The 24,777-nt window shown below is 39.8% G+C and overlaps 1 protein-coding gene across 1 annotated transcript in view; it reads right to left on the bottom strand.

The window, feature by feature from the left end:
• CACNA2D3 (calcium voltage-gated channel auxiliary subunit alpha2delta 3) overlaps positions 1-24,777 on the bottom strand; it is a 1,057,886-nt gene that overhangs the window by 861,880 nt on the left and 171,229 nt on the right. The gene's annotated exons all lie outside the window — the stretch shown is intronic.

Raw genomic sequence — 24,777 nt, 5'->3', positions numbered from 1 at the left:
ACCCCTACTATTAGGCAGCAAAGAACAGACTAGACAATGGGCATACCTCGTTAGATTTCAAACTGTTTCACAATATTTTTTCAGATTTCAAGTCATAGAACAGTTTTTAAAATGCAATTATTGAACTCTTATTGTCTTATTTATACTCTGCCTTTGGCTGACAAAGGGGGCCAAAACATATTTACAGCGCCATCTTAAGCAAGGATGGGATGGGCAGTAGACTCAATCAGGCTTTGTGACAATGCCCATGCACAAAAAGCCAAATGTGTTACACCGCACAGTTAGGAAGAAATACAATGGAGCAACTTGCCAAACAGCCATCAATGGGTCAGCAAACAGTTGAATTGCTAATAAAAAAATCAGCTCTCTATTCACAGCTGGCAAACAGGATGTGAGCTGAAGAGGCAGATGTTTTAGCATCTCTGCAGAAAATCAATTATATATCTTACTTGATTCAAGATAGTGTCTATCTAATAAAGTATATTATAGGATATTCATCTTCAGGAGACCTCTTTTGGTTAATATTTTTAAATATATGAAGAGAAGTATTTAACTCAAATTAAAGAGAATAGTTACTTGTTCTCTACACAGAAGATTTCTGCTCCAGGTAAAAGCCACAAAATTAAAATTAATACCTAGCAAGGTCTAGCATTCCCTTTATACCAGCTTGCAAACATGTTTGCAATTATTTCATATTTCTATCTTTTCGTAAATGCACACAGCATTCAAATTTTCACAAACACACAGTCACATCAAGTATGACTCCTCTACAAGCTCATTTCATCACTTCGTATCTGACAGAGTAAGCATTGACTCATGAAAGTTTATACACTGGAAAATTTTGTTGGTCTTTAAGGTGTAACTGGACTTGAATTTTATTCTGCTACTACTGACTAGCATAGCTACCAACCTGAAACTAAACATATACTTTAATACCCTCCATTTACTATTTTATAAAACAGGCAAGAAATCAATACACAAAGAATCACCTTGGAATTGTAAGTGAAAGTGGGTTGAATTCATCTGATGAAATTGATAAAATAAAACTTCTCAATAACACATACTCCTAAAAAAGCGGAACAGATTAAGTTACTTAAGAGGCAGAAAGATCACTAGAACATCTTTTGAATCTGGAAAAGTCAGCAAATAAGTTGTATGACATAATGCATAAAGACAATCCATAAAGACAGTTGTCTGAAGCCTGAATCAGCTCTAAGAATTTTTTTCTCTGGCTTTTTCCATTTAGTGAGGAATTATTGAAATAAAATTAAGACAAAATATAGTCCATTACTGTCAAAATACAGCAAGAAAGAGGGACCTAAGCAGCAAGAAAGAAACACAGTAAGGACAAATGTTCTTATAAAGTAATTGGTATTATTAAAATATAATCTGTGCATAACAATCTATAAAGCTTTAAATGGACTATCACATCAGCTGAAGTAAGTTATGAAAGGACAAGTCTGGAGGGACACAGTGGCCATCAATAGGGCAAAGTTCACAACAGGGATCTTTGCTGCCTTTCCTCCCACTGGAGGCTTCAAAGGCTCTTCAACAAGCCAAAGGGTTGTGGGGACCTTCAGGAATGGCACAGGATGTGGTTCAGAGGGCTGCAACTAGAGTGGGACAATTGTCCCCCATACCTCTTGCTCCATCCATGTAAGAACATAAGGGATATTTTTCCCAGTTCCCTCTCCAACACCCAGCACAATATGCACTGCCATTTCCAAAATTTCCCTAACCTTCATGAGTGGTTTTGGGGAGGCTTTGGGACCCCAAAGGGTGGGGGGGGGACAGGCAACAAAGATCCATCAATGAACTGCACTTGATTCACATTTAAGGATCCAAGCCAGAGACCTTTTAATAGTATTCACTGCACTAGAAAAGTTTGTGTCCATGAAAGGTTCCCAAAAAGCCATATCTGACTGTATTAAACAGCTTGAAAGCCTACCAGCCTTCTCCTGTTTTAAAAAAAATGCTTCTTCAGTTTTATAACCAGGATTGTTTTTATATATTGTAAGCTGATTTAAGACATCAACAAAAGTGGAATCCAATGCTAACGAGTGAGTAAATAAAATGCTTCCTCAACTAGAAAATACAAATATTTAACATCTTTATGTTTTTAAAAATGCAATATGAAAATTTCATACACTTCCAATTAAAATTGATGTTACACAGTAGACAAAAACTTTCAAGACAATTACTACTACTAATTCACCACTAATGGTAAATAGAAAGACTTGGTTTGGGCTCAATCAAAAATAATTTTAAATGCATTTCCTACTGTGATAGCTGTCATTCACATACCGTTGTTACCTGAAATAATTCAATCCAACACAGGTAAGATAAAGATATGGAAGGTCCACATTGGCCTTTACCAAAAGTGCTCTTTCTTTTGAAATGACACCACAATACTCACTGTTCTGCTCTTTGATTTGAGGCTGTTTATCAGTGGACAACTAGGCTGTTATAATTGCATGGTGAAGTATAAATTTACCAAATGTATACATAGTTATGCTCAGATCTAGCACAGAATATCTATGCAGAGTAGATTGTTTTATATACTGGCAAACAGTACTGTGTGTTTACTTAACTTGTGTCTCCTTTGTGAGAAGTCAGTCTGGCCTCCGCTATTTTAATAGCAGTTTTCATATGACTGCTTATGATATATTAAAAGTGTACAGGCCTCTGGAGTTTAAAATGGCTGCAGCACTGCCAACCAGAGAGCCCCTGTCGTGGCCAGATCCTGCCCTGGAGAACCAGGCATGTAAGGAATGCCGCATCGGAATGCAGAGGTATTGTGATGCAACTGGCCTTGCTGTCCACCCAAGCTCCAGAAGGTCCAGAGCAATAAAGGTCTCGCTGAGTCACACCCCCACTTAGCACATTCCTGTCCCTCCTCCCATGATGAGATCCCTGTCCGTGATCAAGGAGTTAATCAAATAGCATTCATAAGTATATACAGCCGTTCCTGGGATATTGTACTCCCCACCTAAAACTATCAACCTAGCTCCAGTGTATTCTTCCAGCTAACTGGCCAGGTTTGCCTTCCTATTCACACACCCCGGCAGCCATTAATCAAAGTACTCAAATCCTTTGTTACACCCAGGAACCGATCATTAGACTCTTTGTCCTAACTGCCAGGAGAACTCTCCTTGGCCTCGGGGCACATTTTGCCTATAAAGGTTGAGCCCCAACCCCATTCAAACTGTTCACACTTGCTCGCTTTCCTGGATCTGCAAGCACAGTTCCACATCTCTCTCTGGGCTGACGACACGGGATGTTTGAAGCTTCTCTCTGGACCCCTTCTCCAGGATAGGTAGATATAATTACTCCCTCTAGCTCTATTCCCATGCCTCTAGCTATATTTCCTAAAACTCGTGTGTATGTGTGTGTAATTATTTTTCCCCAGTAATTGGTGTGTGTGTGCATAAAGTTCTGTTCTTTAATAAAAGTTATTAATTGATTTGAAGCACCAGACTCGCTTGGCTTATTGGGATTGGGACCCCATAGACAAGGGTGATTCGATTCCAGTTACCGCCTCTCGTATAGCCGTCTTCCTTGCTAGCTAATTCCCCCCATAAATCATATTTATGCAAGGAGACCATTTCAGGTAACATCTTCAGTACACTGCAACGTTGGTCATTTTATATATTATCCATTAAGAGGGCCACTGTTCCAAGCTTCCCACCCATGCTACCAATTAAAAAGAGGGTCACTGTTCCAAGCTTCCCACCCATGCTACCAATTAAAAACAATTAAAACCTAGTGCCTGCATCTCATACTATTCAGTAATCAGGTGCCACAGGCATGTCTTACTGCACTTGCACACTTCTGGGGAACTAGTGATGTAGCAACCAACCACCACCCTTCACCTGGTGCCCATTTCAAATACTGTATTCAAACTATGGACTGGTGTGGAAAACAGCTACAAGTATTTAAGATAGTAAAGAGTTTATTAAAAGGAAAAAGGTCTACACACAAGCTCTGCTCATCAATGGCCTGAACAAGAAAGACAAAGAAAATTGATAAATACACTTTTCTATGTCCCTCTACTCTATATATTCTGTAACTGGTCTTATTCTAAGGTAGTCTCATTAACTTAAAAGTTACAGTGTTCACATCACCTTGGATTTTTGTCCAGGCATTCCACATGGCAATGGCAGTCACAAGTTAAATTAGTCTCTGGAATTGCATCAGTTTATGTAAAACAGAGAGACATTACATAACTTCAATCTTGATACATATTAAGTGGGTCCTTTCACTAGTAACTGCTATTTATTTGTAATCCTGTCAAAGGAACACTGAAAAGCTAACAGGTTTATAACATTTTATTTAGGCAAAAAAAAGAGATTATTCTAAAGTTGAGTCAATGACAAACATAGCCAACGAGAACTAGTAGAATGCTGGGTTAGAAACATCTGAAAGTTCACTGGAAGAAATTACTGAGAGAGGAGGTTTTAGAAGCTGCTTGAAATTCGCAGCACAGAAATAACTGGCTGTTCTGCTACACAGGAACCATTCCCTGTTTAACCACAATATAAAACAAAGTTGCACTTACCTGCAACTGTTGTTCATTGAGATCTTCTGTGCTGGGACTGTGCATGCGCAGGCCTGTCAATCAGTAGGTTTTGTAGCTTTAAAATTGTAAAGGAGAGTATGCCCCCACCAGGCACCTGTGTGGCAATTTCCTGCTCCCATTCTTTGGGAGGGATGGTTCCCTCTACTCTCTGTTTCCTCTGAGCTGGCAGACTCTCCAAGGAGAGTCATGAAGTACACACAGCAGGACAGGGAGGGAGGGTATGTGCGCCTACACAGAAGACCTCAGTGAACAAGTTACAGATAAGTTACAGTTACTCAAGGAGAAGTCGGACCACAAATCTAGCAAAGCAAGATCACAGGTGGGATGGATGACCTGGCCTGCTATTCCACCAATCCTAGCTAAGACATCTTACCAGAAATCCTGGATGATGGGACAATCCCACCAGCAGAAGGTTATAATTTCTGTCTTATTAGCAGTGGCAAGGTTAACCATAGCTTCTACTTGGAAAGCCAAGTAAGCACCTACTCTAGAGCTATGGTTTGATAAATTATGGACACAATTTGTGATGGGAAAGATCGCTGATGGTCTGAAACCTCACTCCTGTGATGATAAGAACAGCAGTTTTGTAAGTACCTGGCTACCAATATTGCAATATTTTGCTGAGAATGAGATTATTCCATCTAATGTACTCCCTCGGGACTGGATGTTTATCTGAAGGTATGGACACTAATTGTTTCTTGGATGGAGTTATGAACTGATTCAATGCCCCTAAGAGTTGTAGCATGGTATTTGCCTCCCTTTTATTATATTGCCTTTGTCAATCTTTTCCTTTGCCAGTTTTCTTTGATGTTACATGTTTTGTGTTTTATTTATATATAAATAAAAATAAATAAATATATTATATATTTATTAATTTTAAAAAATTAAACATTTGTTAAGTAAGTTACAGGAAACCTTGTTTTCACTGTCAGCAGTGGGCCAAGAACCACTTGGCCCACTGCTGCTTCCCTCCTATTATTGATGTCCAAGACAGAGAGTTTGATAAAGGTGTCTACAGATGACAACATTGCTGCTTTAAAAATGTCCTGTATAGGACTCCTCTGACAAAAGCTGCAGATGATGCCTGAGACCTAGTAGAATGGGCATAAATCTCCTACAAACATGGTAAATTGGCCTGCTCAATCGTAACAGCTTAATAGCCTGAACTACCCCTATGGAGTAAGTCAGATGCCTTTGTCCTTTTCTTAGGGCCTGTGTAAGAATTAAACAACTGTATCTCTAACGTAAAGGAGGCAATGTGGTCTAGATAAAATAGTACTGCCCTGCACACATCCAGTGTATGGAGAGCTTTTTCTGCCTCCAAGGTGGGAGACAGGAAGAAAACAGGTAATACTATTTCCTGGGAAGTGTGAAAATTTGATATTACTTTGGGAAGGAATTGGAGGCTAGGCCTAAGGACCATCTTCTCTGGGTGGAACTTAGGAAAGGGAGGATCCATACTTAGTATGGCTAATTCACTCATGTGTCTAGCTGATGAAATTAAAGGGGCAGGTTGCTAAAGGTTCAAAGGGTCTTAACTTGGCAAATGCCAGGGATAATGACTATTGTGGTAGTATTATTTTCACTGGTGGGAACATATTGGAAGGACCCCTGAGGAATAGCTTTGATGCACCATGTGACAAAAATGCTTTCTCGTCCACTAGGACATGAAAGGCAGATACAGCAGCTAAATGGACCCCAACCAATTAGATCAATAGACCTTCTTTCTTAAGTTCTAGGGGATATTCCATCACTGAGGCAATAGCACATGTTTGGGAGCTGATACTCCTGTGTCAAGGTCAGCTCACAAATCTGTCCCACCTTGTAGGACAGATTCGATTTACGATCATTAACTACCAGACTCAAGCTTTTACACACCTTTAGTAATAAGGTTATGTGGTCTTGTAGCATCTCCCTGGACTGTGCTGTAAGGAGCTAATCATCCTGTATTGGTAAAATGCACATCCCTACATTCTTAAGAAGGCAACCACTACTGCCATGCATACAATGGCTAAACCAAAAGGTAACACATGGCAAATTTGTCCTCCAAATTGGAGTCTCAGCTACTTCCTTTAGGATTGATGAATCAAAACGTAGAAGTAAGCACCTTTCAAATCAACGACTGCAAACCATGACCTAGGGGGTAGAAGCTGAAGGACCATGGGAAGTATGACCATCCTAAATTTCTGTACTTTAACACACTTGTTTAGTTCTCTAAGGTCCAGAATGGATCTGGAACCCCCATCCTTCTTATCTACCAGAAAGAACCTTGAATAGAATCCAAATCTGGATTCAGATTCAGAGACCTGTTGAACTGCCCCTTTATTAATAAGTGCAAGAAACACATGTGCTAGGTATGGTGCTGTATTGCTTACAAGGGAGGTGCAGTCACAGAGAATGACAGATTGAACTATCTCAAGTAGCCATGCAACTGTGGTGATGGATCTCCAACCCAAAAGAAAATGGGCAAGCCTGCTGCCAAAAACTACTAGGGTTTCCCCTCCTAGTCAGAACAGTTGTTTATGACTTTTGGATGGGTTCTTAGGAGCAGAAGCTAGAGTGCCTTGAGTGCTAGCGTGTCTTGTCTTATGTGAGAGTTTTCTCCTCTGGTGCTGAGCTATTTACCATGCAATGAGCAGTGATGAGGATACTGCTGGTACTGATGTTAAGGTTGATACCTAAGTTGGCACCCTCTATATGTTTAGTATCTTCTAGTGGCTTTGTTTCCTGGCTGTTGTGAGGGAGGCAAAACTCTGTATGACCTGACAGTCTGATGATCTTTATGCTTCTGGAACAAGTACTTATCCATCATAGCTGAGACAGGGTCTGGCCCTTGAAGGGCATGTCTTCGACCTTGTTTCTTGTTTCTTGTTTCTATTGGTAGTGCAGTAGAATGCTACCAAGCATGTCTTTTGTTGTGGAGGAGTCAGCTACATTTCGCCCTGCATTAATCTGCAAACTACCTCCTCTTGGATGACTCCGGTCAGTGCTTTTTGGTCATCAAGTAAATGGTCACTAAATGCAGACATCTTCTTCCAAAGAAAAATCTGATAGACTCTCATTATTGCAGAATAGTTTGCTATTTTAATATTAAGAGCCAAAGATGTGTATACCATTTTTCTAGCACATCCAGCTTTCTACTTTCCTTGTCAGCTGGTGTCGAATGGGAGCCCTGCCTATGTCTAGATTGCATCTCCTCTGTAATAAGAGAAGAGGGCAGTGGATGGTTAAACAAAAAGGCACAATTGATCTTTTTTGTCTTGTAAAGTCTTTCTGCCTTTTTTGATGTGGCTGGGCTAGAAGCAGGTCTTTCACAAAGGGTATTCATCAAATCCATAAATCTCTCCATCACAGAGAAAACAATGCTCACATGGTTCCCACAATACAAGTGTTGCAATGTTTTGTCCTTTGGTTTGAGTTCTGTGGATGAAATGTGTATAGTCAAGGATTTTGCAATCCATGTCATTTGCTCTGCATACAGACAATGACACAGGCTCTCTACCCACTACTGCTTTGTCAGGGGAGGGTCAGAAGGGATGCTTGGTCTCTGCTCCAGGGCATACAGTGCCATCTCTGAATTTGAGAACTGAAAGGCCATTGCAGATTGAGAGATATGGTGTGATGGACATTGATATGTCTTGACATGTACTGGCTCTGAAACAGATCTGATTGACTCAGGGCAATACACCTCTCTCCAGTCACATCCAGCTGGAGGAAGGATGTAATAGGGATATCAACTGTTACATCTATGGGAGCAGCAACCCCAGTGTAGTCAACATCCAACTCTCTTTGAAATCGGATCTGAGGAGTGGGCAAGCTCTTCTTCCTCCTCCGGGGAACAGAGTGAGGGAGACTTGGAATGAAATGATGGAGTGTGGGGAGTAGGGGTGTGCAAGGCCTGCCTGTTTCATTAAACCTGATTTGGATTTAACTGAGTACCGAATACCGGTATTCGGTATTCACTTTTCGGCTTCATTCGGCCATTGTTTTCAATGAGAAAACAAAAATAACACAACTCAGTCCACATTAGAGAATCACCCAAACACAATTGCTGTCAAAAACGGTGATGTGAGCTGTGTTATTTTGTGTAGTAGACTGCTTTCATGCCGTTTGGTGTGCCCTCCTACTGTGTAACCTAAAACAGTTAAAGAAATAGTGTTTTTGAAAGCAATTGTGTTTTGGGTGATTTTTTAATGTGAAGTGAGTTGTGTTATTTTTTTTTGTAAGATACTGCTGACATGCCTTTTGGTGTCCCCCCCTGCTGTGCAGCCTAAAGCTGTTCAAGAAATAAAGTGTTTTTGACAGGAATTGTGTTTTTGTGATTCTTTAATGTGAAGTGAGATGTGTTATTTTTGTGTAAGATACTGCTGGCATGCCCTTTGGTGTTCCCCCCTGCTGTAGAACCTACAGCTGTTAAAGAAATAAAGTGGTTTTGACAGGAATTGTCTTTTTGTGATTCTCTGATGTTAAGTGAGTTGTGTTATTTTTCTGTGTGGGGGACTGCTGGTGTAATGTGTCACAATGCTTTGCCTACTTGTACTTTGAAAGTGAGAAAATATTTTTTAAAAAAACTTTATTGTGTGTGTGTGTTTTATTGTTTGTTGTGCAGTTGGTTCCCATCATAGGGAACAATGGGGCTGGCTGGCCAGCCATCTCTGTAGGTGGTGGGGGAATTTGGGAGAGGGTGTCAGTGGTTCACGTGCTCTTTCACAGGGACAAGCTCGCACTCAGGAGTGTGCCCACCATTGTGGCACCCCTGGGCTGTGCATAATTGCCCTGGGAAAGAGAGTTTAAAAGTTCCCATCACAGGGAACAACGGGGGACGGCTGGCCAGACTGCTCCTGGGGTAGTGGCCGGTGTGGGAATGTTGGGGAGGGTGTCTTTGGGTCACTGTGGGGCTGTGGGAGGGTGGATTTAAAAGGAGGACTATACCTGTGGCCACAAATGCCACATTCCGTGGGTTCCTGCTGTGGGAGATTTTCCCATAACAGGAATCAATAGAAAGTGGCTAGCCACAGGACAGGGGAGGTTAGATTTTGGGGAGGGGTGTGTGGTATTTGGCAGTTTGGGTGCAGGTGGACTGTGGCTGTGGCCATTGGCAACCCCAATCCCATGTGTTTCTGCGGTGTGGAAGTCTTCCTCACAGTAGAAAGACAAAGTGGTGTGGCAGGAGAACCACCTTTGGGGGGGCATAAAATTGCCCCCCCAAAGTGGGATCAGCTTGGGCCTTGGTGGAGGGTGGGAGGACAGGTAGGAGATGGGCCCCTGAAGGTCTGGCCCCAAGCCAGACAAGCCTGTCTTATTTCTCTCATAGGAAATAATGGAGAAAGGGGAGGCTAAGAGCAGCATCTTTGGGAGGCCATAAAATGGCCCCCCAAAGTGGGATCAGCTTGGGCCTTGGTAGAGGGTGGGGGGACAGGTGGGAGATGGGCCCCTGACGTTTGGGGGCATTTTGCATGCAAAATGCCACCCCTAGCCACACAAGCCTGTCTTATTTCCCCAATAGGAAATAATGGAGAAAGGGGGGCTAAGAGCAGCATCTTTGGGAGGCCATAAAATGGCCGCCCAAAGTGAGATCTGCTTGAGCCTTGGTGGAGGGAGGGAGGACAGGTAGGAGAAGGTCCTCTGAAGGTTGGGGGCATTTTGCATGCAAAATGCCACCCCTAGCCACACAAGCCTGTCTTATTCCCCCCATAGGGAATAGTGGAGTGGAGGTGGATAGGGGCACCTCCTTTGGGAGGCCATAAAATGGCCCTCCAAAGTGGAATCTGTCTGAAACTTGGTGGAGGGTGGAAGGACAGGTGGGAGCAGGTCCCCTGAAAGTTGGGTGTATTTGGCTTGCAAAATGCCACCCCAAGCCACCTAGAAAGAGGACTTGTTTTTCCCCATAGAGAACCATGGAGATTGTAGGAGGATGGAGGCACCTTGTTTGGGGGGGCATAACATGGCCTCCCAAAGTTCAATATTTCTGAAACTTGGGGGGTAGTTAGAGGAGAGTTCGCAGAAGGTCTCCACCAAGTTTGGTGTGATTTGGACAGAAAATGCCTCCCCCAGACGCCCGGAAAGCCGGGAGAAGGTTTTCTCATTGAAAACAATGGCCGAATTGTTTCGGTAATCTCTGTTTCAGTATTACTGAAATTTTTCGGTATTCAGAAAAAGTTTTGGTAATACTGAAAAAAAACCGAAACGGCCCTGATTCAGTATTTTTAACCTAATCAGAATACCGAATTGTACACCCCTAGTGGGGAGCGGGTGCAGCTTGGTGAATGGAGTTAGTTTTCCTCCTGACGGAATGCTTAGGCTTTGACTGCACCTTTTTTTTAGGTGGCTCTGAAGAGTCTTGAGCAATTTTGTTCACCCTTGGTGACCTCAACCTTTCTCTGTTAGGGAATGATTGCAAACCTCACTGTGTTGGGGTCAGAGACAGGGTTCTCGATGTTGACTCCAAGGGTCCCTTGAAGTTAAATGTTGTTGAATCCTAGTTGGGTCCGTTGGATCTGATGCTCTCACACTCAGGTTAGAGATGGTTGACTGCACCAGTTCTGTTCAATCTGCAACTTCCACCAGAGTGGTAGAATTTGCTTCTAGTCTATTAGCACTGGAGAGAGCCCTCTCCCAAAGAACTGCTTTGAGTTAAGTGGTTCTTTCGGCATGGGCTTTAAGCATGAATACTTGGCAATGCTCACAGGCAGGTTATGCCCTTCTCCCAAACAGATGAGACATAACAAATTATGATTGGCCGTCTTAGTGCCACATAGCATGCACTTTTTCAATAATGCTTTTTAAACTATAATCTCACAAATTTCTTCAATCTTCCTTTCTTTGCAGCCAATGGCAGCAATGCAAAAGCCCTCAAAAGGAAGAACTTTGCTATACACTTTCCTCCTTGACCAGCAGTGAAAGAGAAACTGAGGATAGAGGGTGCCACTGCCTTCAGAAGTGTGGGCTCTTTGGGTTGGGAAATGGCCAAGCAGGACCTTGGGGAGGCGGAGCGGGCACCATCCTCTACAGTTTTAAAGCTACAGAACCAACCAATTGGCAGGCCTGCACATGAACAGTCCCACATGGGACTGCATAGAAGACTAACAACAAACTATGAGTTTTAAAATAATTCATTCTAGCGTTCTATGTTGTAAATAAAATTTATTTACTAAATGTATTTAATATAAATTGTGGCAGCATATATTAGGGAAAGTAAACATGGTTTTCTTTCCCCCAATAGACCTGGGCAGTAGCTGGGTGAGGGGAAATAAATATAGGGAACTGGCTGGCTGTCTCATGGAGCCTCTGGGAAGAGGAGAGAGAGGACCTATGTGTGGAGTTGGGTCAGGGCTCTCTACCTAATAAATAGGGGTTAGACAGGTGCTTGGCTGTGACTGCCCTCAGCTATCTGTGAATCCCCAAACCTGTATAGGGAGGTTTATGGTGGAGGGGGGGGGGAATGTGTAAAGGGCAGGGGGTCACAAGAATTTTTTTAGCTGAGTAATTTTTTTTCATGCCTCGCACTTGGCCTTGACCTTATGTTTACACCTCTGTGATTGGTGTGGTCTTTTATTTTTTCTTCAGCCAGGCAGGCTATTTGCATTTACAAAGCTTTGGTGATTGGTGCTTACTGGAGATGTTGGCAAGACCAGCAATACTTGGGAGCAATTTACTTCCTCTTTCCTTCTTGTCTTCTTCTACCTGAGAAAAACTTTCAAAACCAAGTGTGGATGATCGGCAAAGCACAAAACACACATCCCTAGAAATAACATCAAAGTTGAACAGAGAACTGTGGAAAGAATGGGAGGGGCAATTTTTTCCCCCTGCAGTTAGTCTTATCAAAAATTATGCTGGTACTTCTCACTCATTGCAAGTACAGGAGGTGAATCTGAAAGGACAAATTGTTGGGCAGCCTTATCTCTTTAATAAACCAAAATACTTACCTGCCTAGGGGGATGCAGATGATTAAGATCAACCTAGAAAGAATGGGACTCTCGCCTAATGACCTTCTGGCTCAGGGAAGTGCCCAGGCGAAATGCATCATCAAACAAGGTGAGAGGTATAGAGCACCAACGAGATTTAACTCAATCTCCTCACTTCATGGCCCCTAGGGAATCCAGATATGTTATGGATATGGCCAAATATCTTATTCGCTTGGATGTTCCATTTTATAGAAGAGCTTTCATTGATGTGCAATTATTCCCTCAATGGTCCTCGAAGGGAAATATAGGAAGATCCCATATGAGGACAGATGCTGCCATTGTTCCACTGATGAAATGGAATCGCTTGTTCATATGTTCTTTTGTTGTCCTTTCTATTAAGTTTATAGGGATACGTTTATTTCCCCACTCTTAAACAGACCAATTGCAGAGGCAGACAAGGCCTGCCTGAAGAAACTCTTAATTGATGAAAATCTGACCATCTCCAGGAAAATAGCCAAATTCTGTCTCCATCTGGTTAAATTCCATAACAAGAAGCATGGCCGTACATAGATTGTTTTGCTCTTTTTATGATTTCTAACTATCTTAATATTAATATATTAACTATTAGGATTACTTTTGTTCCTAGAGAACTACACACACACACACACACACACACACACACACACACACACACACACACACACACACATTAACGTGTTTTAAATACCTCAAAAGTTAAATGTATTTCTTATGTCTCTTTACACCTTTATGCTGGAATTAACTAGTTTATTACCTGTTAAGGATGTATTGCTATGGTAATGGTTTTTGACTGCAATAAACATTCATTCATAACCCATTGCTTGTCTATAGAATAATTTTCATTACAATTAGAAAGCCTAGGTGGAAACAATTAGTGTAAGTTAAATTAATATTTAATTAGCATTTTAGAAACCATTTTCCAGAAATAGATTTGTATTAATCCCTTTATCTTATAATATTTAAATCACATAAACAGATTGGTTAGCATGGATGTAAAGAGGTAACTGATCCTGTTAACAAAATGACCATGGAAATGAAATGCATAGGACCAGTGGAAAAAAATTATTACAAAACATCACTTCATAAAATCATTTTTCAGTGAACACTAAGATCCCAAATCTGCATTCCAAAGACATAAATATAGGAAGCTGACATATTATGGCAGATCATTGGTCTATCCAGTAGACTGGTATCGTATACAATGTATGTCAGTATTGTCTACTCTGGAGTATATCTCTAGGGTTATTTACCTATTATTGAATCTGGGAACTTTGGCACACAAAGCAGTTGCTTTACCACTGAACCACATCCCAGCCCTGAACCTTAATCAGCTCAGAAACTAGTATAGATTAATCATTACACTAGGGGTATACACCCCAAAAATGGCTTAATCCAGATCTAGGTATCAGGGGTAACATAAAAATTCAGTATCCCTGAAATCTGGGCCAGATTCTCTAATCCAGTTCAGTAGGGTTAGAAAATCCCAAATTCATCTAGCCATTATTCCCTATAGGGAAAACTATTGCAGGGGAGAGGGGGGCATTTTTCAAGCAAAATCCACCAAAATTATAGGCAACCTTCTCCTTCCTGTCCACTAAAGACCCACTAAGTTTCAACAAGATTCTTGGGCCTCTGAACAAGGTGTCCCCAGCTACTCTTCATTGTTTCCTATAGGGGAAAGCATTTCCAAGGCTTTCCAGGCAAAGAGAAACCTTAAGCAAAGACAATTCCTAACCAAAAGGCAGTCCCCAATGTAAGCCCCACTCCCTATGCAAGCTGAACCAACAAAGCCCAACAGGACCAAAGTACATCAAGGGAACCAATGTTAAACTAGAGAATCCCAAACTGAAGCAAGGGAGGGTGAGGCTTGCCAGACTAGCCTCAGAGTTTAAAAGGCAGCTGGTGGTGGCTTGAAGGGCTTTTTTAAAGCTTGGGCAGGTGTAGAGATGAGATGAGATAGAATCCATAGCCTTGCCTTATGGAGAAAAGCAGGCAGGGGCAGGGGCAGAGCAGCAGTGAGCAAGAGGGCAGTGATGCAAACTGGCTCAAAGCACTGCCGAGCAGGTTCCATGGCAGGAGAGTGGTACAAGGCTGGTGGGGACAGAAGGCAGCAGGCAGAAAGGCTGAAAGAGGAGCCAGCTAGGAGCATGGGGAGCCATAAGGGAATGGGGTGAGGGAGACTGTCTTGCCCCTCACCCATGTCTGGAAAGGGGGGGAAAGCCAGCCAGCCTGAAACAGCATTTGCAGGATTAAACCAAATAAATTCAGTTTAATTTGGCCCATTAGCATCCATCTTCCAAGATCTGATCCAGGATCCTCTATTTTGAACCAGCATAGCCAGATTTTACCAGATTGGTATAAATCTGGCTAATTGACTGCAATACAAATGCTAGATCACACACTGCTATACCACACCCAACTCCTGATAAGAAAAGACCACTATAAGGTACATAGTCAAAATCTCAGAATCAAATCTGGTATCTTGGAGTGTATCCTTATTAATTGAACCTGTGTTGCTAAACAAGTGTAGATCATCAAAAATATTTTTTAAAAAAACTTATCTCTAAATTGTTAAGACATTTTACACAGAAAATACATTTCCTCCTGTAGGTAACATCATATATTTATTCCAGTTCATATTTTCTCACATGATTTGTTACTAACTGGCATTCTTAGCCAAGGTATTGGGGAAAGTGTTCAATCAATACTTTCCAAACGCTTGTGCAGCTGGGCAGTCAGACTTTTTTTTCCAGAATAATTGGAAACATTTCCAGCCACGTTAAATCAATCTTTCAATTGAATTTTTATTCCTTTTTGTTCATTTCTTATATAATGGGTACTGGAGAAATTCCATTGATCAACTTACATCCACTCTTAAAACACAATTTTGGAGGTCAACTCCATCAAAATCAATAGAATAGCCACGTAAATGTACTTCAAAATGAGATTCAGAAGAGGACTTGTCTAACAGCATGGTAACCTAAGAAAATATTTATGCTACTTTAAGATTTTCTTAAGTCAAAAAGGAAATGAAAGAGAAAATAATTTATACAATTCAAGAAATATATACAAGGGATTTCTGGGATTTCTATTATAGTTAGAGATACAACTAGAACCAAACCAACCCCCTCCACACACAAAATGTAATCTCTAGATTTTTATTTTGCAAGTGCAAAACCCCAAATTATTTTGGCCTTAAAAAGTAGCCATGAGATCAATTTCTTACAACATAAGAACCCATTAAGAACTGCCAATTTGTATAATTTCCCTTGCCCATTTTATGTCCTCCCCAAAAACTCCATACAGACTTAATGTAATCGTTCTGTCAGATTATTTTTACTAATGTAACTATTTAAGGAAGAAATTAGGTCAAAAGTCAATAGTACTTATATCCTGTATATTTTCATGTCTTTGAAAATTGAATTTAATTGACCAGAGCTACACAAACAGTAACTCTGCAGAAGAAAAGTGCTAACTCTCAGGATTAGAATACCAATTCATGACTAATGGATCTGGCATTTTCAATAATCCAAGTGTTAGATTTATATGTCCTTTATTAAGGCTCCTTCAGTGAGGTCCCTCAAACCACATTTGGACCACTTTTTGATTACAACAGGTTTGCTATTATTTTCCCCCAAAGAGTATTGTGCCTGGTTCTTTGGACCCCAGAGCAACCCGAGTCCCAAGAAATTTTTACCCCTAGCTCCCGCCCCCCCTCCTTTTAGCAGCTCTGGGAAATGTTCAAGTTTGTTCAGCATGAGAGAACAGAAAAAAATGTACATGTACTTATCTTCCTTTAATCCTCATCTACTTATAATATCGATTTGGAATTACTAAATATTTTACTTCCTCAACATTGAAATATTTACTTTATAATGAATTTCTTTTTGAACAAGTGAAGAAGATTGAATGTTTCATCTCATATGAACATGAACTACTTGGATACTTAATAAAATTAAACAAAATAGTTGATACTTCAAGTAAGACAAAGGGGGGGGCTATCACAGCAATGGAGGCTTTTTTTCTTCCATGAATACATAGCAGCAACAAATTACTCTCTCAAAAAAAGAATGCAGGTCTCACATGAAGTGGAACAATTAATTTCACGCTTGTCATCCCAGCCTCAATAATGTGTTGATTTGAATCAGATATTTGTGGTGCATTACTCCATGCAGCGGACAAGCTTGATGCCTCCTGAGCCGACTGACTGCAATGATGGCTACCATTGTAAAACAATCCATCAATAAGAGTAATTACAGTATTGATCAAAATGGTTGGCTGTTTCGTATCAGAATCAATTCCGAGGAGTTGCCAGAAACAGAAATGTCTAATGGACTATTCTATCACTAGACACTGCTGCAACTGAAACAGCTAATATTCTGGAAAGCTCTTAATAATTACTCATTGACTCTAGATTTCTGCTTTAGTGGTTACCTATATACCCTGCTTACTGTTGCTTGAAAGTCAGTCTTAGTAGCTGGAATAAGGTCTTAATGCAAATTCATAAAGTGCTAGCATATGCAAAAAAAAAGTGAAATGCCTTAATTTTTTTTATTTTCTGTTAATCAGAAAACTAATCATATGTCTGCATTGTTACATTGTTTACAAGCAAGGAAATGCATTCTGGATTTAGACAGTTCATTTTACAGTGGTTGCTCTTCCAGCATTTTTCAACAGGCAATGCAAAACGCATTAGTGTGCAAAATGTAAACAACAAAAAGAGTAATGCCATTAATATGTAGTTTTTATGTAAGTGTCACTGGATTACAGATCAAGCTAATCTTCCACCTTCTAATACTGCATTATAAAATGAAGGTAAATGCCTCGTGCATTTTCTTCTTACACATCTATTCAAATAATGCTGAACTGTAGATTCACTTAAGCTAGAACTAATGCTTGGATTCTTGTAATACCCGCCCCCATTTTTTAAATTAAGTCAGCCTTGGGAGGCTGCAATCATGAGCAGAACAGTGGGGAGATATAACCCTTTTCTGATCACAGCCCCCCAACTTCTTTCATTTTAACAAAATTATCAGCATCTGCATGTCAAAATCTGCAATTCTTTTTTTAATTTTAAAAAAAATTCTAAACAACAAAGGAGACACAGAAAAAGGGGGGGGACAAAAATACCTATCACACTGAGGGACGATTGAGATACCCTTTACACATATTACCTAGATAGAGCACAATCACTATACATCATTTGGATATTATGTACAAACCCACAACAACCATTCTCATAGACATTTCCGCTCACTTCCACTGTCTTGTTAATAAACCAAAAATATTATTATAAAGTATCTAACAATATTTACCGCTATACCCCTTCCACCTCCAAATCAACAACTCAGAAGTCTGAACCCACCATGATCTATACATTTAATTACTATACTACAATGCACTTATCTATACTACTGCCTTATAATAAACAATATTTCAATAACCTCTGTCTATCTGAGCTCCTATTCAAATTTACTTTATTTACATTATTTATTTGTGTCATATTTCTCATCTTTATCTACAACAGGCAAAGTAATTTTCCCATTTCTTTTTTAATTCTCTGATGGGTCTTCTATTTATATAATCTGTTAATTTTGCCATTGCCACATATTCTGTCATTTTAACTTTCCAATTCTCTTTAGTTGGGCATTCTTCGTCTTTCCATTTACTTGCTATTACTACCCTTGCTGCTGTTAGCATATAGCTCAACTATTACTACCCTTGCTGCTGTTAGCATATAGCTCAAAGATTCATATAATATTTTCTCAATATTATCTGGCATTATTCCCAACAGCATAGTCCCTGGTTTCATTGTAATGTCCGTTTTTAAGATCTTTTGAATCTCCGCATGTATTTCTTTCCAATTTTTTTTTATTTTGTTGCACGTCCGCCACATGTGATAAAAAGGACCTTCTATTTCTTTACACTTCCAGCATAACACACTGTAATTCTTATTCATTTTGCTATATCTTTTGGAGTTATATGCCACCAACAAAACATCTTGTACCAGTTTTCGCTTAATGTTTGGTTTACAGTAAATTTTATACACTTTATCCATAAATTTTCCCACTTTTGGAATGTTATCAAATTCTGAATCCATTTTGACATACACATTTTAACTTGTTCTGTTTCTGTGTCATATGAAGTAGGAGTTTATAAATTTGCCCCAACGTGTGGTCTTTCCGCTGAATGATTATCTTTTCAAAATCCATTAATTCTCTTAATCGGCCTCTGTGATCTTTGACCGCTTCTTTTAGTCTGGAAATTGCCTGAAGATATACCAGCCATTGTATTTTCTTACCTTCTTCATTAATTGATTGCCATGCTTTTATTTTTCCTTGGGAGTTTATCATATCTTCATAAGTTATGAAATCATTAACTTTCCATGTATGTTTATCACAGAAGGCTTTTATTGGTGACATTACAGGTGATAGCAGTGGGCTAATCCTTATTTTCACAGAGTTCCAAATTTTAAGTAGACTGTCTCTAATTACATGATTTATATGTCGCATTCTTTGCCTTATCTTAAGCCAAAGGTAATTATGTAGCCCCTCTGTCAGATCTGCTGTTTCTAGCTTTATTAACCTATCATTTGGATTTTTGATCCAATCTGTAATCCAGACCAGGCCTGTAGCAGCCTGATAGTATAACTTAATATTTGGTACGCCTAGTCCTCCTCTTCTTTTTTCATCTTGTAACACCTTGACTCTGATTCTTGGTTTTTTGCCATTCCAGATGAATTTATTTGTCTTTGCCAATTTCCCAGTGTCTTTTCTTGTATTTTAATTGAAATCATTTGAAATAAAAAATTAAATTTTGACAAAATGTTCATTTTTATTGTGCAGATTCTTCCTAGCCATGATCATTTTAATTTAGACCGTCTTTCAAAATCTCTTTGTATTCTCTTCCAAATTACTTCATAGTTGTCTTTGAATAGTGTATCTTTTTGCCAGACACCAGCATTTAAAACTACAAAGACCTGCCTGCTTTCATTTCCCTACTTTTACAGTATTCTTACGGAGTGTTTTGATTACGCACATCCCTAGTCACTATCATATCAGGAAGACCTTGTCTGCCTAATAAAAAATACAGATATCCGTTTTTGACAGAGTTGGGAAGTGGTTAGTTGATACATTGTCTTTTTCATCCTATAATTTATAAGGCAGTAGTTTATTTATCTTATACTTTAAACAGCTTACATGACTTCATGTCATGATTTAAAACTCAGTGTTCCCTCTCCTTTCTTTAAAAGGTGTTTCATACAAAATGAGAGTTCTCATGTGCATCAGTGAAAACAGAGACCATTGATACAAAATCTTTCTATTGACTTCAAAGAGGATTTGATCACTGCCTAAACCTCCAGATATGCTTGTGTCAATACAGATCAAAGAGCGTAAGTGATAAATGTTCATGAATTAATGAAACCATCTTAGATTGAATCAAATCATTGATCCATCAAGCTCTGCTGGGAACCACACAATTCATTCCACAAATGGCCAGAAGAATTGATGCTGCTGATTCTCAAACAGGAGTACACTTTGTGACATGATAAAACACTTTTGAACAGGAAAGCACTTAGAATCAGATTGTGACATGCACTGGGTAATTGGGAGTGGGTAGGATCAGAGACACTAACATTCAAAGAAAAAAAAATTAAAAAACCTTATGGGGCATGCCCAAGCCTTTAGGAATTCCTGAAGAGGTTTTCTGGATTTTAGCAATTTTAATTTAAGCAAAAGTGACTTTACATGTTATCCTTGCACAAGATATAATGCTCATAGCTTTTTTAAAAGAAACATATAAAAAGCTAGAATTTTTTTAAAGATTTGCATTCTGCGACAGGCTAAATATGTCGGGGGAAGCTATTAAACTCCCTAATGTAAGTTTGTTCAAGGGAAAAAAATCAGTTAAGTCCTATGAAATTTTTTCTGCAGTAAGAATATCACTGAATTTTGCAACTACTTGAACCAATTAATACAAAACAAAGAACCAATTAATACAAAATAAAGCTTGTTCCCACATGCCCTTAAAAGGACAAACCACTCACTGAACTCTGGCAGCTTTCCCCCAGGAATCCAGACGTCTCCATTTGCAAAACGTTTGCAGGCCGTTTGACTTCCAATTTTTTGGCATCTTTTCTGGGAACGGAAGCCAAACGGCCTGCAAACGTTTCACAAACTGAGACGTTGCCAGCGTTCCATGAGTGGGCCGTCCCTTTAAGGCCAAAGTTGAAGTGTCTTGAGCAAATGGGCACATACTGAGTATGAGGGCATTTCAGCTGCTTCAGAAAGACTGGGATTGTTGCTACAATCCACCAATAAGTTGTGCAAGCTTAAAACAACTGTTTTCTATGGATTTAAGCATGCCTGAATCTACATGGTCACAGATCCAGAGGAGTTAGCCATGTTAGTCTGAAGTAGCAAAATAGCAAAGAGTCCAGTAGCATCTTTAAGACTAATCAACTTTATTGTAGCATAAGCTTTTGAGAGTCACAGCTCTCTCTGTCAGATGCTACAATAAAGTTGGTTAGTCTTAAAGGTGCTACTGGACTCTATGAGTCTACATGAAATGGTTGCACTAAGTGGTTCTGCCAGAAATTCTTGATTTAAGATGGCATTGCATGTAGATATGAAATGAATGCCATACTGAAAATCCATTCTTAATGTTGCTTGCTCAGGTGGGTTCTGCATTAACTACCCAAATTGCAGTAAAATTTCCTGTAAAATCCTAAAACCAGATTTGGAAGTCCAAACAATGATTACAATGTCAGCAGATATCCTGTTGATGCAAAACTATAATTTAACTCAACTGAATGGTACCCCAGATCTACTACTGCTGACTGGGCCTTATACAGAAATGACCCACATTGTAAGCCCTTTATGCAGGTACTATGATGGAGGAGATGTCAGAAATTAACCATGGGCAGTGGAATTAGTGTAACCTTAAAAATAATAAAATAGTACAGTAAAATATTTTGCTATTAATTGAAAGAAGGCATATGCATCAGTAGATCTACCTGCAATATACAAAACTCACCTCTGTGTGTACTTCGCATAGAACTTTCCTTTCAATTTTGCTGTCTTTGAGGCCCAGTTGAATCTACCTAAGGCCTAAATTGTATGAGCCCTACATTCTCTGAGGTGCTATCCTCAGCATTCTGGTCCATCTAGATATCTTAAAATCAATTTAGTCTGTCGGATTTACGATCTGTGTATGCCAGTCAGGACTACAAAAGTGTTCACAGTGGCAACTGTTCAGTTGTTGAATTTCCTAAACTGAAATGTAATCCTGATAAAACAGAAGCTCTCTAGGTTAGTAGAAAGGCTGACCAGCAATGTGATCTCCCTTGTCTTGGATGGGGTTACACTCCCCTTGAAAAGTCAGGTTCACAGCTTGGGAGTACTGCTTGACACAGACTTGATTTAGGATTCTTATCTCACTGGTCACTACAGATGCAAATTTCTGCTCTAATCAAGTTACTAGTACCTTTACATTCCTTTGCTATATTCCTCCCATCTAAACAAGCTGCATTGTACCTTTACATCCTGATGCCCTCCCTTGTAATGCCCCACCTATCTTTATCTGTGATATAAAGGCTCAGAGATCTCCATTCCCAATCGTGTCTGAAGAAGGGAACTCTGACTCTCAAAAGATTACACTCTGAACATCTTGTAGGTTTCTAAGGTGCCACTGGACTAAAATCCTGCTTGACACAGTGGTAGCCTAGAAAGCCAGGTGGCTGCACTGGCTTGGAGTGTGTTTGGCTCACCTTCAGCTGATGCTTTAGCCGCGCCCATTCTGCTACTGGTGCAGAATGCTGTGGCTACACAGGTGGTTGGGCTGGCTATTGGAAACATGTGACCTCAATATTACAGCTATCAATCCACTCCCAACCCCAGTCCAAGGAGCTGGCTCTATCCTTTAAAGCCCTACATGGCTTGGGACCAGGATATCCAAAGGACCCTCTTTTCTCATATGTTCCTGCATCCCATATGTTCCTGAGATCACAGGGGAAAGCATCTGAAAGCTATTTTATTTAGGATTGCTGTTTAACATATTTTAACTATGTTTTAACTCTATTTTTAACTGCAGTCTTTTTATAGTTTCATTGTAAGCTGCCTTGAGCTCCTTTGCAGCAAAGGTGGCTAATAAATATTTTAAATAAATACATACATAATCTATGGAGACTCAAAGTCTGCATTTGAGCATTTCCCTGAAGCAGGTTAAAATTTTATAAGAAAGTAAAAAAGAAACCTGCAGGTACTTCAACTGCCAGTCCTCAGACAGACTTGATTGTACCTTTCTCTAGAGAAAATTACTATACTATGAGCCAGACACAAACTATCAGCACTTATACAGCAGGTAAGCATTGACAAAAGGTTAAAGACTTAGCACAGCATGATATCATACTGTCAGACCTTTAAAAGAATTTCTTCTTTACTCTTGTAGCACATGTCTTCCCATCAAAGCAGATCAGACAGAAGCATCTGTTCAGACAGTTGGGTTAGAAAAAGATTAACCTTTTCTAAATGCTTAAAACACATACAGCAACAACACACGATTGATAATATGCACAGCGATAGCAATGCTTCAAAAGCAGCAACATTTCAGTGTAACAAAAAAGGTTCCATGCAGTATATTTTGAAAGGTTTCTGTTTCCCACATAAGAGACACATGGCATTGATGACAGATAGTTTTTCTTACAGTAAACATGCATAGTAAGAATATCTGGTGTTTTACTTCCAAAGGAACCTAATAAATGGGAGCATTTGAGAGCTGCTGGGCTTCAGGAAATGTCTCTTTTCCCACTTGATTTTCATCCTTTGCTTGTGTTAACCACACCATCTCAGCTCTCACAGGTGACAGAAGTGAAAACATTACTGCCTTCCAAAGATGTCCTAGAGTTCTACAGGAAATGGTTCAAGATGGCAATCCAGACAGCATTAAGGTTTACCTAAGATATTCAATCTGATGCAATCCTATTATTGTGGTAGATCCAGAGGAGTTAGCCGTGTTAGTCTGTGGTAGCAAAATCAAAAAGAGTCCAGTAGCACCTTTAAGACTAACCAATTTTATTGTAGCATAAGCTTTCGAGAATCAAGTTCTCTTCGTCAGATGCATAGTACAGAAACTGGTCAAATATAGAGGAGGAGGGGGGAGAAGGGGAGGAGAGAGAAGATGCAGTTAGGGGGGAGAGGGAGGGTGCAACCAAAATATTCCTTTGCTAGTAAATGTAAACATCTCCTTTCGGTGTGGGGGTCCGTTGGCTTGGGTGAGGTTTCAAAGGAGTTTGCCATGTTAGTTTGCAGCAGTAAAACAGCTAGACCATCCAATTCCTACGCAGTATAAGCCTTCGACAACCACAGCTCTCCCCGTCAGATGCATCTGACAAAGAGAACTGTGGTCCCCGGAAGCCCACGCCAGGTGCCACTGGGCTCCCCCAGACCCTGCCTCTGTAAAGGAAATCTGTTACCTGTGATAATGTGATAACCATTCATAGTCCCTATTCAGTCCCAGCTTGACAGAGTCAAATTTGCATATGAATTCCAATTCAGCAGCCTCCCGTTGGATTTTGTTTTTGAAAAGTTTCTGTTGAACTACAGCGACCTTTATTATTGTGGTGTAAGTCTAGAAAACTCTGAAGGATTTGCTTCCATGTAAGCATGAACTGGGATGGTCTGCAAGCATACACAAACTTGCATGGTTTGTTTATAAAAGCCATTTAGGTTATTGTCCCTACAGTATCAAACTACACCATAACCTGATTGATTCACCAAATCATCTCTGTCATATATTTTTAAAAGTAATAAATGGACTCCTGGTCTTTCAAGACAGCAAGTCATGTACTTAATTCATGACTGGATGCCTAAACAAATGTAAATATTGTCTAGGACAGCAGTATGCTATAGATAGTGCTTATTACAGGAAGCCCCTCTTCTCTCATGCCTCTTAGGCATATCCTTTTTGTGTGCAAAAGGCCCAACAAAATGAATGGAAGCTATGTTTTTATGAATATTTTGAAATAAAAGGACATGGGCTCAAGATTCAAATAATGTTTGCATCTTTATGAATACCAAATTATTTTTAAATGTTTCCAAGTATTGATCCGGCATGCCATAAAATATATTTTACACTATGAAAGTTTCTTATACAGTATATTGACCAAAAAAAGAAACCCACAGAACCAGCAAAGTATATTATCACAGCACAGTAGTAGCAAAATAACAGAGTCCAGTAGCACCTTTAAGACTAATT

The sequence above is a fragment of the Eublepharis macularius genome, chromosome 4 (genome assembly GCF_028583425.1).
Source record: "Eublepharis macularius isolate TG4126 chromosome 4, MPM_Emac_v1.0, whole genome shotgun sequence".
NCBI lineage: Eukaryota > Metazoa > Chordata > Lepidosauria > Squamata > Eublepharidae > Eublepharis > Eublepharis macularius.
Note: the sequence above shows the minus strand (reverse complement) of the source record. Positions and strands in the feature narration are given on the sequence as shown.